This window comes from Cryptomeria japonica, chromosome 3, assembly GCF_030272615.1.
Source record: "Cryptomeria japonica chromosome 3, Sugi_1.0, whole genome shotgun sequence".
Classification (NCBI taxonomy): Eukaryota; Viridiplantae; Streptophyta; class Pinopsida; order Cupressales; family Cupressaceae; genus Cryptomeria; species Cryptomeria japonica.
In genome coordinates, this window is record NC_081407.1 from 445,523,279 (window position 1) to 445,539,852 (window position 16,574).

Below are 16,574 nucleotides of genomic sequence, written 5' to 3' on the forward strand. Positions count from 1 at the left end.
ATTTGTAGGATATGGAGGGAATGTAATAAAAATTATAAGGTAGACCTAATGTGTGAATTGTAGGTCAAGGGTATATGTAAAGAATAGAGCAAGAACCGGTACTGAATCTGGCATTGAAGATGCTATTGTGAAGCAGTACAGAATATTGGATTTGTGTAAATCCTCTTTGTAAGTCAGTGTGACTTCTTGTTGAGCAATGAGCTCTAGGCAGTTGGCCTTCCTGCATGTGCAGGACCCTATTGTAAGTAATATTCTCTTATTGGCCAGTAAGTGAATATTGTGGGTCACAAATCCCACCAAGGTTTTTCCCACACCGGGTTTCCTCATTAAACATCTTGTGTTATGGTGTTCTTTTCATGTGGATGCTTTTGATTCTGTTATTTGCATTAATTCTTGCATATCGGTATACTTTTACCTTATATTCTGCATATTCAGTTTTAAGAAAATTTCATTACCGTTCAGATACTGATTCACCCCCCCCTCTCAGTATCTGTGGGAACCTTAACAATTGGTATCAGAGCTTGGTCCTCTACTTTCAAAAGCCTAATAGCTTGAGGAAAATCTTGACACCGGTAAAGATGGAAAATCTGATGAAGCAACTTGAAGGAGCTCTTACTGACTATGATGCAGAGAAGTTGAAAAATATCAAATTAGAAGATGATTTAAAAGTAGCTCAGGACATTATTCAGGCACTTCAAGAAAATCTTACTGTTACAAGAAACAAGAGAAGAGAACTTTGTGAAAAATTGCAAAATGAAAATGATGAAAAGGAATCACTAAATGATATGATAAGTAAATTGAAACAAGAGATCATGACAACAAAAAATGAAATGCAAGATATGACTATGAGATTCTGCAAAGAGATTGAGGACAGAAAGAAGAATGAAGAAGAATTGACCAGAAGACTAAGTGATGTAGCAAATGAGAACACAAGACTTAGCTATGAAAATGACATGTTGAAGACAGATTTGGTGCACACTCAAAATGACTCGAATGAACTAATGAGACAAAAAGAGATCTTGGAAAGGGAATTGGAAACTGCAAATGAACACAAAGAAAAATTCAAGAAAAGCTCAGAAGAACTTGATACCTTATTGAAGAATCAAAAACCCAAAGGTGACACTTCTGGAGTTGGATTTGAAGTTGGAGAAAGCTCCAGTACTGCAAATACCCAAGATCAAAGCAAACCGGTAAGACCCTCTAATACTTACAAATTCAATGGAAAATGCTTTAACTGTAATAAATATGGTCATAGGGCAAATGAATGTAGATCTAGGAATTATCAGAACATCAATCCTCCCACTGGTCAATGCACCAAATGCAACAAAATTGGCCATAACTCTGAAAATTGCAGAATGAATGTAAGATGTTATGTTTGTGGAAGATTTGGTCATTTATGAAATAAATGCAGAACACAAACCGGCATAGGTTATGGGAAAGCTATTCAGAAAAATAATGTAACTTGTTATGCATGTAACAAGATTGGTCATATTGCTAAATTCTGTAGAAGTAAAGGTACACTGGTAGATAACAAAAGTACTAGCTTGAAAGGTAAAAAAAAGGTTGAAGAGGTTAAGCAAGAATTTTCAAAGCAATGGATTAGAAAAGGTGATCTAAATATTGGGGTTACTCCTCCACAGGTAGAACCAACAAATGCTTCACTGGTAGGAAAATATGATGCTCCACCAGTAGGATAGAGCAATGCTCCACCAGCAGGATGTTCTTCATCAAATTGAAGAAAATTATCTTGAGGGTTTGGCAATTTAATGACACATGTGCTATTATTCCCTCGGTTAGAGAAAAGAAGTTGAAAATCCTTCATTACTGGCAAATAAAGTTGAGTTAATACATTACCGACAAACAATTAATGTGGTAGGTGGCAGAAAAGACTTTATAAAATAAGATTTTTGGCTCCATTTCATTTCACCATGAATTCAAACCTTCAGAGAGCGTGAAGATTTCTGAGCTAAGGCATTCCGAGCAAAGAGGCAAAGCACTTCAGCAATCAATCCATCCAAAGGTAGAAAAAGGTATTTATCATCATGGCATCCTCCTCTACACCTGAATTCATAGCAAACCCTACAGTAGTCGAGGTTATAAAACAACCTAGGCCCATGTTTGTGCTAGTTCCCAAGGTAGCTAAGAAAGATGACAACACAGGTGCTTTTTCCCAAATTCCAAAGGGTGTTGTTTATGTAGAAGACCCTAGAATGTATATTCATTGCAACATAGAGGAATTAGGTGATGAAGAAATCAAAAACATGTATAAATCTGCTATATGTGACAATACCAGAAATGTGAAACCTGAACATAAAATTGTTGAAACTCTAGGATTCACTGAAATCCTCTGCATTCCTGAATTTTCCAAGGAAGTGGTTAGGATAGTTCTTAGCAGGGTACATGGCTCATTCTTTTAGCTTGACTCAGTGCATAAAATTACAGAGGTAGCTGTGAAAGTAGTAACAGGGTTACCTTCCACCGGTACCAGACCCGACAAAACCAAGAAGGTCTCCAATGACCTAGTAATGAAATTAACCGGTGCAACATCTGACAAAAGATCATTGAGGGTTAATGATGTGACCGATACAAATGTGAGATTCATTAGCATGATTCTAGGTTACAAAGCAACTCATGCAAATATGCTTAACTCTGTTTCCAGTTTATGCATAAAGAGTGCTCATGACATGGTTAAGAACAATGTGAAAATTGATATCTGTGAATGGTTAAAAGATGAGTTAATTGACAACTTAGCAAAAATCAAGAAGGATAAGAAAGGAACCTTTAGATTTGGAAATTTACTTGTATGCTTAATGCTACATATAACCAAACAGGGTCCCAGTATAGGCAACAAGGATTTTGGATTTGACATACCGGTAGGAAAACAATTGTCTGACTTATTCAACAACATGGGTGAAAAAAAAGAAAAGAATATCCATGAGTATTTTCAAGCACTAAAGGTCAAAATGAATAAGAGGATCAGACTATCATAGGAAATCATCAACAAATATAAGGATGACATATGTTTTGTAATAAAAAAGGATGAGATCTGGATGGAAGCAATCATCCCAAGAACAATCTGGGTTATAGAAATGGGGTATGAAACAGATGACCACATAGTGGAAACTTATGCCAAAGCACTTCTGGAAGCCCCCAATGAACCAAAGGAAGAAGTATTTGGTAGTGCTGAGCACATTGAAAGTCAAATTCAATCTAAAAAGAGAGTAAAGAAAGTTGAGGCATCTATGAGGAAAGGAAGCAGGCAAGCAAAAGCCTTAAAAGATGATGTACTAAAGAAAACTGGCATAATAGAAGAAGAGTTGGTAGCCCAACAGCCTAAAACTCATCTATCACCGGTAGATACCTCCTCAGAAGGAGATATGCTAGAAACTTTCAAAAGAGTTGTAAGGAAAAGAGACCCCTCACCGGTATCCACTCCTTCACCTAGAAGGACAAGATAGAAGCAACAAGCTGTAAGGTCTCTAGTCAAGAAAGCCACACCTAAGAAAAAGCTAACCCCCAAAAGGAAGAAGAAGACAGACACTGACTTGGCCCCTTTTGACATATTACTGAATGAAATCACAAAGGGAGGTAAATTGAAAAACATAGGGAAAATCTATGACACCCTATCAGAAGATGAGAAAGGACAAGTTGAGGAAAGTGTTATACTACACATGGACATGTATAATAAGTTTTTGATGCAAGTCCTAAATGAAATTCCTAATGAATTATATAAAAGACTTGAGGCCAGAAGGCAAGAAATAATTGAGTTGGATAAGAAAATTAAAATAGAAAAATTACTTGCAGTATACCCGGTCAACTCACCTAAGGAAATTGATGATTTGATAGCTCAGGCCAACTGGACAGTCTTTTCCACTGCACACCAGCAAATATCATTAATGGTAGGTAGAGTTACAAAGGTTTTAGAGGAAACAGAAAATGGTTGGGACATATTTTTGGTTGAAAAAGAAAAACAAGAAGAATATATGAATCCCAAGCCCATTCTGGTATATCAAAAGGACAAAGGGAAAGGTAAAGTTGGTGGACCGCCAAGTATCAAGATTAGAGACAACTTACCCCCACCTCCTTTAAATACTCCACCGGTAAAAACAACTACAGAAGATCAACCGATAGCTGAGAGCATAGACACAGAGGATAACAATCCTAATCCTGAAGTCCTATATACTGTAAATGTTGATACTCAAAAAATCAACATAGTGGTAGATAAGGATACCACAGATAAATCTGATAATAAAGAGCAACCAGCAATAGGAAACCAAGAGCAACCGGTAGCAAATTCAGAGAAAAATATGGAATCTGGAACACAAACAGAGCAACCAACAGAGCTAAAGGCTCCAGAACAGATGCCATCGGTAAGAAAAGATGCAGGAAAAACTATGCTTAAAGAGATGGAGACACAAACAGACCTACTAGAGGTCAATACCAGCATGGTCCCTTCCACTGGCACTCAGTTTACTAGGTCACCATCAAATCTAATAGAGGTATTGCTCAATTCTATTAAGAAAATAACTGATTATAGCTCACAAGCCTATAAAGCAATAGATGATTCAATTCCAGTTTTGAAATTAATAGCTCCAAATTGTAATATAGCCAACAAGGATTCTTTAGGCCAGTTGGATACACTTTGTAAATATATTTCTAGAAATTTTATGCAAACAAAGGTAGAAACTGTAAAGGAAAGTGTAGAAAAAGAAAAATAGAAATTCTTTGAGGAGGGAATAAAGAAGTGTAATAGGGAATTTGACACACTTCTACTGGAACTGTGCAATTTATTGAAAGAGTACAAAACTCTGTATAAAGACACTTGTAAGATAAAAATTTTGACCACGGATGTAGACAAAAAGATGAGCAAGGTATAGGAAGAGATCAATAAACTTGCTGATAATTTTGTTAACTCACTCGATACATTATCAGTTTTTGAGGAAAAGATAAAAATTTTTGAGGAAGAATTGCTCAAATTAGAAAGAGAAAAAGAGAAAATAATAAACAAGGCAAATTTTTTGAGATCTAAACTAAGTCCAAGATTAACCTATTTAGCATCTCTGCATAAGGAAATCTCAGAGGCACTAACACAGGGTAGCAAAACACTGGCAGAGCACTTGCAGCATCTCACCGGTATAGTACACAGAACTGAGATAGCAATAAAGGAGAGCAAGAAGTTTATGGATGGTATAAACTTAATTCTGGGAGATATTCTTCAGCTAATAACTACCCAACTACAAGGTTGAGGTTATGAATTGGTACAACTACAAATCTACTAACCTTTGTCATTGATGCCAAAGGGGGAGTAGTAGATGAGAAAATTCAAAACACAAGGATCACATGCTCAGGGGGAGCCCTCATATTTTTGGTAACATTTTTGGTATACACATTTTTGGATATCCTTTTGAAATTTCTCATGAGTGTTGCCATCAATGCCAAAGGGGGAGATTGTTGGCATATGGACACTCCAATGAGACATTGTGTGTGATTGAAGGTTTTGTCATTGATGGCAACCTTGCAATCCTATGGCACCGTCAAAGCATTACTCAGGCAACCTTGCAATCCTATGGCACCGGCAAAGCATTACTCAGGCAACCTTGCAATCCTATGGCACTGGAAAAGCATTACTTAGGAATTCTTGCAATCCTATGGCACCAGCAAGACATTATACTGGCAAAGCATTACTCAAACAATACAGTGCTCTGGCATCAACAAAATCAATCTACACTGGCACCGGCACAGAAGATGTACACCAGCATAGAAGATGTACACCGGCACAGAAGGAAATATGTATACCGGCACAGAAGCCGACATGACTTTTGATATGTAATATTTTGTTTATCATTGTAAGCCAACTTGGCAAATTGTAAAATGATTCTTGTATATAAAAGAGATCATTGTTGGCATTTGTAGGATATGGAGAGAATGTAATAAAAATTATAAGGTAGACCTAATGTGTGAATTGTAGGTCAAGGGTATATGTAAAGAATAGAGCAAGAACTGGTACTAAATCTGGCATTGAAGATGCTATTGTGAAGCAGTACAGAATATTGGATTTGTGTAAATCCTCTTTGTAAGTCAGTGTGACTTCTTGTTGAGTAGTGAGCTCTAGACAGTTGGCCTTCCTGCATGTGCAGGCCCCTATTGTAAGTAATATTCTCTTATTGGCTAGTAAGTGAATATTGTGGGTCACAAATCCCACTAAGGTTTTTCCCACACCGGGTTTCCTCGTTAAACATCTTGTGTCATGGTGTTCTTTTCATGTGGATGCTTTTGATTCTGTTATTTGCATTAATTCTTGCATACCGGTATACTGTTACTTTATATTCTGCATATTTAGTTTTAAGAAAATTTCATTACCGGTCAGATACTGATTCACCCCCCCCCTCTTAGTATCTGTGGGAACCCTAATAGTTAAAGGCTTTACAATTTATAGACTTTGTTAGAGTCTTTTACCCTGTTAAAGGTTTCTCTTACAACTCAAAATATTACAATCAAAATCTTACAAAATATCTGCAACTTCACATCTGAAATGTTATTGCATATTTTATGTGCTCAGAATGAAATTACCTTGCTTATAGCATACCTCGGTAACCCATAAAATAACTTGGTAAACCTTTTTGTTTACTTTGTTCCTTGATTGTTCTCTAAAATCCTTCTCGGTGACCTCTATGTATCTGCAACAGTCATAACACTTAGTGCTTTCCCATGATTTTGCTTTTCACATATGTCTTACTTCACACTTATGTCTTACTTTAGTCATAACTTGCATCTCAATTCATGTTGTATAAATAGATCTCTTAAGATAGTGATCTTGTTCATGCTTCGATCTTACAAACATGATTCATCGAATGAATAACCATATAAAATTATTTCACTAGATAGATGTCCTCAAAATCATACAAAATCTTAAGGTGCAATTTCCTATGTGATAATGGTTTCTTGTTCCTCGATCTTTGTAACATGTTTCCCATATGTGTCTAGGTTCAATGAATCTGGTAACACGTTCCACTTGGTGTGTATCAACTTGATATACCATCTTTGCTACTTAGTAGTCATAGAACGTTACTCGGTAGATAGCTCGGTGTATACTAAACTCTGTGACTTGTAACTTCTATAACCGACTACTCTGTGCTTACCGACTGAATATTTCGGTAGAAATAACTGACTAGAGTATATAGAATGACTTTGGACATAAATCTAATGACAACTTAGTAAATAGTAACACATACTCAATTAACCTCATGTAGGGGTACAACCCCTAGCTGACTTCTAAGATACTCAAAAGTAGTCTTAGACAGAGGCTTTGTAAAGATATCTGCAAGTTGCTCCTTGGTAGAAACATGCTCCAATATCACATCTTTACTCTACACTTTTTCTCTCAAGAAATGATACTTCAATTCAATATGCTTGGTTCATCCATGCAAAACAAGGTTCTTTAAAATATTGATTGCATTGGTATTATGACATAAAATTCTTACTAGATCTGAAATCTTCAACTTGAATCCTTCTAGAATGTGTTTCATCTAGATAACTTGGGTATAGTTCATATAAGTTGCAACATACTCAGCTTTAGCAGTAGACTGTGATGTACAACTCTTCTTCTTGCTACTCCATGAAACAATTCTTCCACCAAGAAAGAATGCTCCACTAGTTGTGCTCTTCCTATCATCAACATTACCTGCCTAGTATGCATCTGTATACACCTTCAAATCAAAGTTACCTACATATGGATACCATAATCCATAGTTAATAGTGCCTTTTAAATATATAAATATCCACTTGGTTGCTATCAAATGTGTTTCCTTTGGATTCTTCTAAAATCTAGCAACTAAACCAACTACATGAGCTATATCTAGTCTGCTGTGAACAACATAGTGCAATTTTCCAATCATTGACCTATACTCCTTTTCATCAACAGATGTGGCTTCATCTTCTTCAGACAATTTACAACCTGTAACCATTGGTGTCCCAACTAGTTTACAGTCACTCATTCCAAATGTCTTTAACACCTCTTTCACATACTTAGACTATGTGATAAAAATACCACTCTTCATTTGTTGTATTTGCAAGCCTATGAAATTTTTTTATCTCTCCCACTAGAGACATTTCCAACTCATTTTTCATCTCATTTGCAAAGTTATCACTCATGTCATCATTGCCTCCAAATATGATATCATCCACAAACACTTCACTAACCAGTATCTTATCTCCTTTAGATTTGAGATATATGTTACTATCTTCACTGGTTCTCTGAAAACCTATCTTCATCAGGTGTGAATGTAACCTTTCATACCATGCTCTCGGTGCTTTCTTTAGCCTATATAGTGCCTTGTGCAATTTTCATACCATGTCTTTTAGATCAGTCAAAGCATAACCATCTAGTTGCTCAATGTATACTTCTTCCAGTATTCCATTTAAAAATACCAACTTCACATCCATCTGATATACTTTGAATCCCTTATATGCTACAAATGAAAGTAAAGTCTTGACATCTTCTAGTCTAGCAACTAGTGGAAAAGTCTCACCATAGTCTTCTCCCTCTTATTGTGCATAACCTTTGCAAACTAATCTAGCTTTGTTTCGGACTACTATCCCATCTTCATTCAGTTTTTTCTTGAATACCCACTTAGTACCTATCACATTTTTATTCACTAGTCTAGGTACTAGGGTCCATGTGTTGTTCTTCTTAATTTTATCAAGCTCCTCCTCCATAGCTTTGACCCAATGATCATCTACAAATGCTTCCTTAGCAATTCTAGGCTCAATAGTGGAGATCATGTAAGAATTATCTCTAATTCTTCTTTTGGTTAACACTCTAGCATCCTTATCTCCAATAATCTGGTCAGGATTGTGATTGAGTCTCACATACCTCAAAATAGCATGATCATTATCTTTAGGTTCTTCTTCTTCACTATCATCATCTTCTTCTGAATCGATCACTGGTTCTAGTTCCAAAATCAAAATGCAAGGCTTCATCCTTTTTCTCCACACTGGTTTCCCCTGAGACTTCAGGACACTCATCCACTCAAACATCAACACTCTCAATGATTCTCTGTGTCTGGTTGTTGTAACATTTGCAAGCCTTACTCTTGGTGGAGTAACCAAGAAATATGCGTTCATCACTTTTAGCCTCAAACTTACTAACATATTTGCCTCTCTTAATAAGACATTTACTACCAAAAATCTTAAAATAACTGACATTAGGTGATCTACCATACCAATATTCATAAGAATTTTTATCCTTACCTCTCTTTACCAATATCCGGTTCATAGTATAGACAGTTGTGCTAATAGCTTCTCTCAAGAAAGTTTTTGCTACACCTCCTTGTATCAACATTGTTCTAGTAGTTTCAACAACTGACCAGTTGTTCCTCTCTGCAATACCATTCTGTTGTGGCATTCTCGGTGTAGAAAGATTCTTTTTGATACCATTTTCTTCACAATATCTAGTAAATTCCTCTGAAGTAAATTCAACACCTTGATCAGTCCTCAGATACTTTATCTTCTTACCACTTTCCTTTTCAGCTAAGGCCTTGAATGCCTTGAACTTACTAAAAGCTTCTGTTTTAGCCTTCAAGAATGTGACCCACATCATTCTTGAGCAATCATCAGTGAAGATCATAAAAATCTATCACCTTGAATACTTTTGGTCCTTATTGGTCTACAAAGGTCTGTATGAACCAACTCTAACAGATGTTCTGCTAAAAAAGATTTGCTCTTAAAAGTTGAGTATGTCATCTTTGCCAACTGACATTCCTTACATAGAGCATTAACCGGTTTGTCCAACTAAGGCAAACCTCTCACTATCTTAGACTTTCTCATTTTAACAATGTTATCAAAATTTATATGACAAAATCTCCTATGCCAAAGCCAACTATCATCTATTTTATCAATTAAATAGTTGTTGACTTTAGGATTCAGGTGAAATAGGTTATCTTTAGTTTGCTTTCCAGTTGCAATCAGTTCACCTTTGCTCCCACAAATTTTGCACATTCCATTCTTAAACTCCAATGGATATCCTCTGTCATTGAGTTGTGCAACACTCAAAAGATTGTGCTTTAATCCTTCAACCCAATAGACATCATTTTCACTACTCTTTCTATTAAGAGAAATAGTTCCCTTACCTTTTACCATGCAGGGTGAGTCATTACCAAATATCACAACTCCTCCATCAAATTCCTTCAAGGTAAGAAATTTTCTTTGGTCACCGGTCATGTGGTGTGAACAATCACTATCAATAATCCAATCATTAGAATTATCCATGCGAGAAAATAATGCCTTCTGATCAGATGGCTCCTTGTTAATGGCTACAAAGACAATGTCTTCATTAGCATCACCCTTAGATTCCTCATCAGTGATACCACCATCAAGTGCAATGAGACAATCTCTTTTGCCTTTTCCTTTGTACTTCTTGAACTTCTCACGCTTGTGCTCATTTTCACCATTAGGATAGTTAGCTGCAATGTGTCCAATCTTGTTATATGCAAAACATTTCAAAGGTAATTTACCTCTATACTTATCAGTACCTCTGGGAAACCACTTGGCCAACAATGCTTCAAGCTCAACCAAACTGTCTTCATCATCAACTTCTCTGCTGGATCTAGATTCATAGCTGTGACTAACATCTCTACTTGTCCTCATAGATGGGTTAGAAACTAAATCTCTAAATGTAGATTCAGATTTCTGAACACTACCATCATAACCATTTAATTGAAAAGTAGTAAGCTTACCAATGATAGAGTCAAGGGTTACCTTAGTTTTGTCAATTGACTTTATCTCCTGAATGGTTGCAACTCAGATAGTGTAGACCAATAGAAGGGTTCTCAACACCTTACTAACCACTATGGCATCTTCCACTTTACCACCAACACTCTTGATCTCACCAACTATCTCTTTGATCCTCTGACCATATTGTTGTATATTCTCACCTTCAGCCATTCGCATGTCATCAAATTTTCCTCTCAAACTCTCTTCTTTGGCAATCTTCACATGCTCATCATCGTTATAGATCTTTTCAAGTTTCTTCCATACCTCATATGAAGTCTCTAGACCATGGACATCTACATCCTCTGCATCAGACAAAGAATTGATAATAGCCTCCAATGCTTGATTATTTTCTTGTTTCTCTTTCTTCTAATCATTAATCATAATCCCACTAGGTGCAACATATTGAGTACCAACATGTTCCTAGTATTGACTTCCTAGACTCTTGATATAAGTTTTCATTCTATCACTCCATATCCTGTAGTTCTTTCTATTAAACTTTAGACCTTATTTCTTCATCATGTTCTACAAGATCTTTACCTCAAGCTATTAGACTTAGACCTTAGAGGACCTGAATAGCTCTGATACCAATTGATGGTATGATGAAAGAATAAGGATTTGGTCAACTAATGAGAGGGGGGAGGGTGAATCAGTAGATATAAAACTGACATAAACTTTTCACCAAACAAAACAACCTATCAAAGCAAACTTAGACCTAACTAGTTTAAACACTGAACTTCAAATGCAATATTACTGACAAGTTAAACCAGTTGACTGTTATAACAGACTAACATTAAAACATCTCTTAAACTAACAAACCATTTAACTGAATCATTAAAATACTTTACTAATAGTAGTAAAACCTCATTTCAGATTGCTACCGGTTAACATAACATATCAAAGTGGATTTAGCAGTTAAGAAGTTCAACCATAGTAAACATTCACCACTTGACACAATATTTTTGATGTGGAAACCCAAATGGGAAAAACCACGGTGGGGATGAATACCCACAAGTATTCTGAACTCTTTTGAAGTTCACCCTATTAGGAGCCAAGCCTGTTAAAGATTTACAATAAGTCCTATTAAGAACAAATCTTGTTAGGGACCACCCGGTTAAGGGATTGACTATAATGCCCTATTAGAAGCAATACCCTATTAGGAGTAACCTTAGTAGAGGATTTGGAATCCAAGCTAATGGATCACCTGGTTAGAGGATTTGAATAACACTAAGCTTGTTAGAGCTTACCCGGTTAGAAGATTTGACTACTGTAATTGTTATAAAACAAAAGGGGTTTGTTGATCTGTTTGAATAGCACTACACTTGCTTGTTCAGATCATTTTCATGCTTCTATCTGCTTTTACACATACTATAGATACACCATCTATTTCGGCAACCACACTCTCACTCTCAAATACAAATTGCCAACTCTTCAACAAAAAAACTCATCGACCTTATAAACAAATCAATAGGTTGGTAACACATAACAAACCCAATTCTCTCATAGAGATTACAAATAAATTGTTTCAAGTATGATCATTGGATTACATAACAATCACTACACATCATTCAAGGTAACCTTGACCGCTCCTTGACCACCACTTCATTGAACTCTATAACTCATCACATGGTTTCCATTACATACAATGAACTTTCTCATTCCCAAGATAAAAAACGTTATCTCTATGTGCCAAAAACCATTTGAAACTCTTCTCATAGAACATGCATACGTGGCATAATCATTACCACTCCACATTAGATCATAAACCAATACAACTAATTCACCAAACCTCATTGGGTAGGGTTTATCATATCAACATATAGGGTTTACCAGTTCATCTCTCCATTTCATAGAAATACTGGTTACCTCCACAAATTCACCTACCGGTTGCAGTTCCCTTCACTAGCTCTTCCCACCAGTTAGAAAACAACATTATAACAACATCATTTCTGGTTAATTGACATCAATGACAACATAAAATTTCATTAATGCAATCTTCATGCAAATGCCAATAGAACACTGTTGCAATACCTTGATACAAAAGAAGCCTGGTTAGCCATTAAAGAAGTACATAATGGAATCTTTAGTGCTCTTTCCAACAAACTTTCTCTAGCAAATAAGTTACTACGCATGGGATATTATTGGATTACTATGGAAAAGATGCTTATAAGTGTGTACAAAAGTGTAGGCAATGTCAAATACATGATGATTTAATCCATGCACCTAATCAAGATCTCCAACCCATCACAACGACATGGCCCCAGAATGGGGACTAGACCTTGTTGGCAAGATAAATCCTACTTCTTCCAATGGACACAAATTCATTCTCTTAGCCACTGAATATTTTACTAAATTGGTAAAAGCAATTCCACTCACATATATACTTGGTAAGAAAATATTGAAATGTATTCTTAATTACATCATTTGCTAGTATGGAATTCCAATGTGCATAGTGACAGATAATGGATGCACTTTCAAGAATTAGGAAGTATGTGAACTTTGTGATCAGTTCCACATTCAACAATGTTTTGCTACACTTTATTATCCACAGAGTAATGGTCAAGCTGAAACAACAAACAAGATGATCCTAAAAATCCTTAAGAAAGTCATTAATGAAAGTGGATGTCATTGGCATTTATAGTTGAATCCTGCTCTTTGGGCTTACAGAATAGGTGTTTGAATAGCTACAAGTGGTACCCAATTTTTTTTAGTTTTTGGCTTAGAAGAAATTTTTCCTATCGAAGTAGAGCTTCCATCACTACGAGTATCTCTAAAGAATATTATTTATGATGAAGATTACAGAGTGGCCAGGTTACAAGAATTAGAAACACTTGATGAAAGGAGATAGAATGCACCGAATCACCTACATGGATACCAAAACATATTAAGAAGTAGTTACAACAAATGAGTAAAAGAGAGGTTCTTTCAAGTTGGGGATCTAGTCTTAAAAGAGAATCAAAGAAATCTGGTAAAGCGAGACCGACCTAGAAAGCTTGAACCTAATTGGTTGGGTCCATATGTAATCACAAAATTCCTTGGCAATGGTACATACAATTTGACAACAATGGAGGGTGATCCAATCTCTAAACCTATCAACAACATGCATTTAAAGAAATACTATGCTTGATAGATGTTTAGGATTTCTTTTTCTTTTCAATTTGTTTTTTTCATGCATTTTAGTTTGTTTTTCTTGCATTTCACTTAGTTTTTCCTGCATTTCAGTTTGTTTTGTCCAACATTTCATTTTTCTTTTTCTATGTTTTATTCAAATTTTACTGCATTTCATTTTTCCTTTTCTATATTTCATGTTTCTTTTATTGTATTTTAATTTGTTTTGATTGCATTTCATCTTGTTTTGCTTGCATTGTATTTTAGATATAGTTGCATTTTGTATTGTATCACTTGCATTGCATTTGTACATAGTTTACTAGGCACTTTTTGCTTGAACCAAGAGGTGCTTGCATAGGTTTGTCACATATTTGCATTCATGAGATTCTATGTTCATCTCATTTCTTAGATATTTATTCATGAAGTTCCTAAAATTCGAGGCTGCTTATCTTTGGTACCACCTTGTGGTTAGGGCTTGTTTTCAATTGAGTAGAGGAGCCATCATTGTCTCTTGTTACCAAAATCTTTTGGTTGCTATATCTTTCACCCATGAATCATTTTATCAAATCATTATCAATACCTGGTTGATGATGGGATTAGTGAAAAATCTAGAATCCTACTTCAACGTCATTGTAATTCTCAAACCCGTGTGAGCTTCTTTGTTATGAAATAATGCTACAAAAATATAAAAAAGAACTTAAAATCTATATCAAAGGATGAAAAGAATGTGAAAGAAAATAAAAATATTATGAAAGGAAAAGAAAAATATGAGCTAAAATATAATATCAAAAGTTTGTCTTTGGGAACATGCAAGTAACTCCATCGAGGATATGGATGCCTAATTGGCAATGGAGCAATATTTGTGAGAATTATAGTGATAACCTCATCGGGGCTATAGATGTCTAACTATAAGTGAGGATTTGTTCAAGATGCTTTTGGAGTTAGGGTAAATTATGTAGCTAGTCATGTAGGGTGTTGGCATTAACAAAACCGGTCAATCTAGAGAATTGGTATATGAGCTAAGATTTGTCATTGATGTCTAACAGTGACTGATGAAGTGTTATCAGTGGAGTGGTGTATTTCATTAGCAAATGTAATGACCTGTAAACACATGGAAACAACATTATAAACAAATGACCAAAGTTCAATCAGCTCAAGGGAAGATAGACTAAGCCAATTGGTCTGTCACTCAAGAAGATCAGTCATTCTGATGATGATGAAGTCACAAAAGGTGACTCATGCAAGAAGAATTGAGGTTGTATGCAAACTAGAACCTCATTGGCAAACAAGGAAAGAGACTTGATGCTAGCATAGCAAACTAGCAATCAAAGGATGAATCGGTAATATAGAGTGTAGTGGTATACCAGTACACTGGTAATGTAGAAGGAAGATAGGTAATCACCATAAATCTTAGAGTGGTGATCGATTATTTAGTTGCGGTGGCAAAAGGTGAGTTGGTGAGCTTGTGTCTATGCCAAACTAAAAGTTGGTGAAGTCAACTTCAGTTATCATGCAGTCAAGCCATGATTGTTTGTGAATTCTTTGGTTCACACTTAATTGACTAAACTCGACCCAAAAGTCACTATTTTTGGGGGATGCGGTGGCAGAATTAGTTGAATAATTGGTGGAATTATTGCAAGGTGTGTAGAGAAAGAGTGGGAGATTTTGAATTTGAAATCTTCTGAAATCTATGATTTCTTTGATTGAGGAAACACCTGAAGGTGATGGCAGAAAATGTATAAAGTATTTTTGAGTTCATCCAAAAATTCTTCATTGTAAAATTTGCAAAAAGAAGATCCTGTAGAAGGCAATCCAAAGTAAAGAGTAGAGGGAGAGGAAGTTATAAAAAGATTTAGCAGAGTAGAGAGTGTATCAGGTAGATTGATAGAGTGCAGAGCTAAGGGACAGAGGACCAACAAAGTGTAGAGCCGAAGGTGTAAGAAGATAACCGGTGTTATGCAGAGCAGACACAACCAGTGTGGATAAAGTGTGATTCTCTTTGTGATCTGCTCAAGCTACTAGTAACTAATTCAGCACATCATCATTTTATTGCTTTCTAACCATTGCAACTTAAATCCCTTAACTGGGTGGACTTTAATAGGTCCCATTGTAAAATCCCTTAATCGGGTGACATCTTAACTGATGCTCTTAAGTCCTTTAATCAGGCTACCTTTAACATGGTAAAGGAACTAATAGGCCTTAGACAAAATCCCTTAACTGGGTGGCACCTAATAGTGTCTTTGTAATCTCCTAACATGGATGGCTCCTCACCAGGTGTACTCCATAAAAGTACAAATTTTGTGAGTTCCTACTCACACCGTGGTTTTCTCCCATTTGGGTTTCCACGAGATAAATCTTGGTGTCACAATATATCTTTTCATGCATGCATATTCTTCTATAGTAATTACGTATATTGATGAATATTAAGTAAGTGTAGATTTGAGTTAAAAGTTTTAATTGTGAAAATTTGATAAAGTGTTGATTCACCCCTCCCCTCTCAGCATTGGTTGGGACTAACAATTGGTATCAGAGAATCAGGTCCTTAGATTCAAAAGAAGCTTAAACAACTTAAGGAAAGATCCAAGATGATGTGAAAGGAGGGTCTTAAGTTCTCTAAGGAGAATTACACCTTATGGTGTGGAAGAATGAAGCTTTATCTAACATCCCTAGGAGAACACTACTAGAACCATGTAATCACA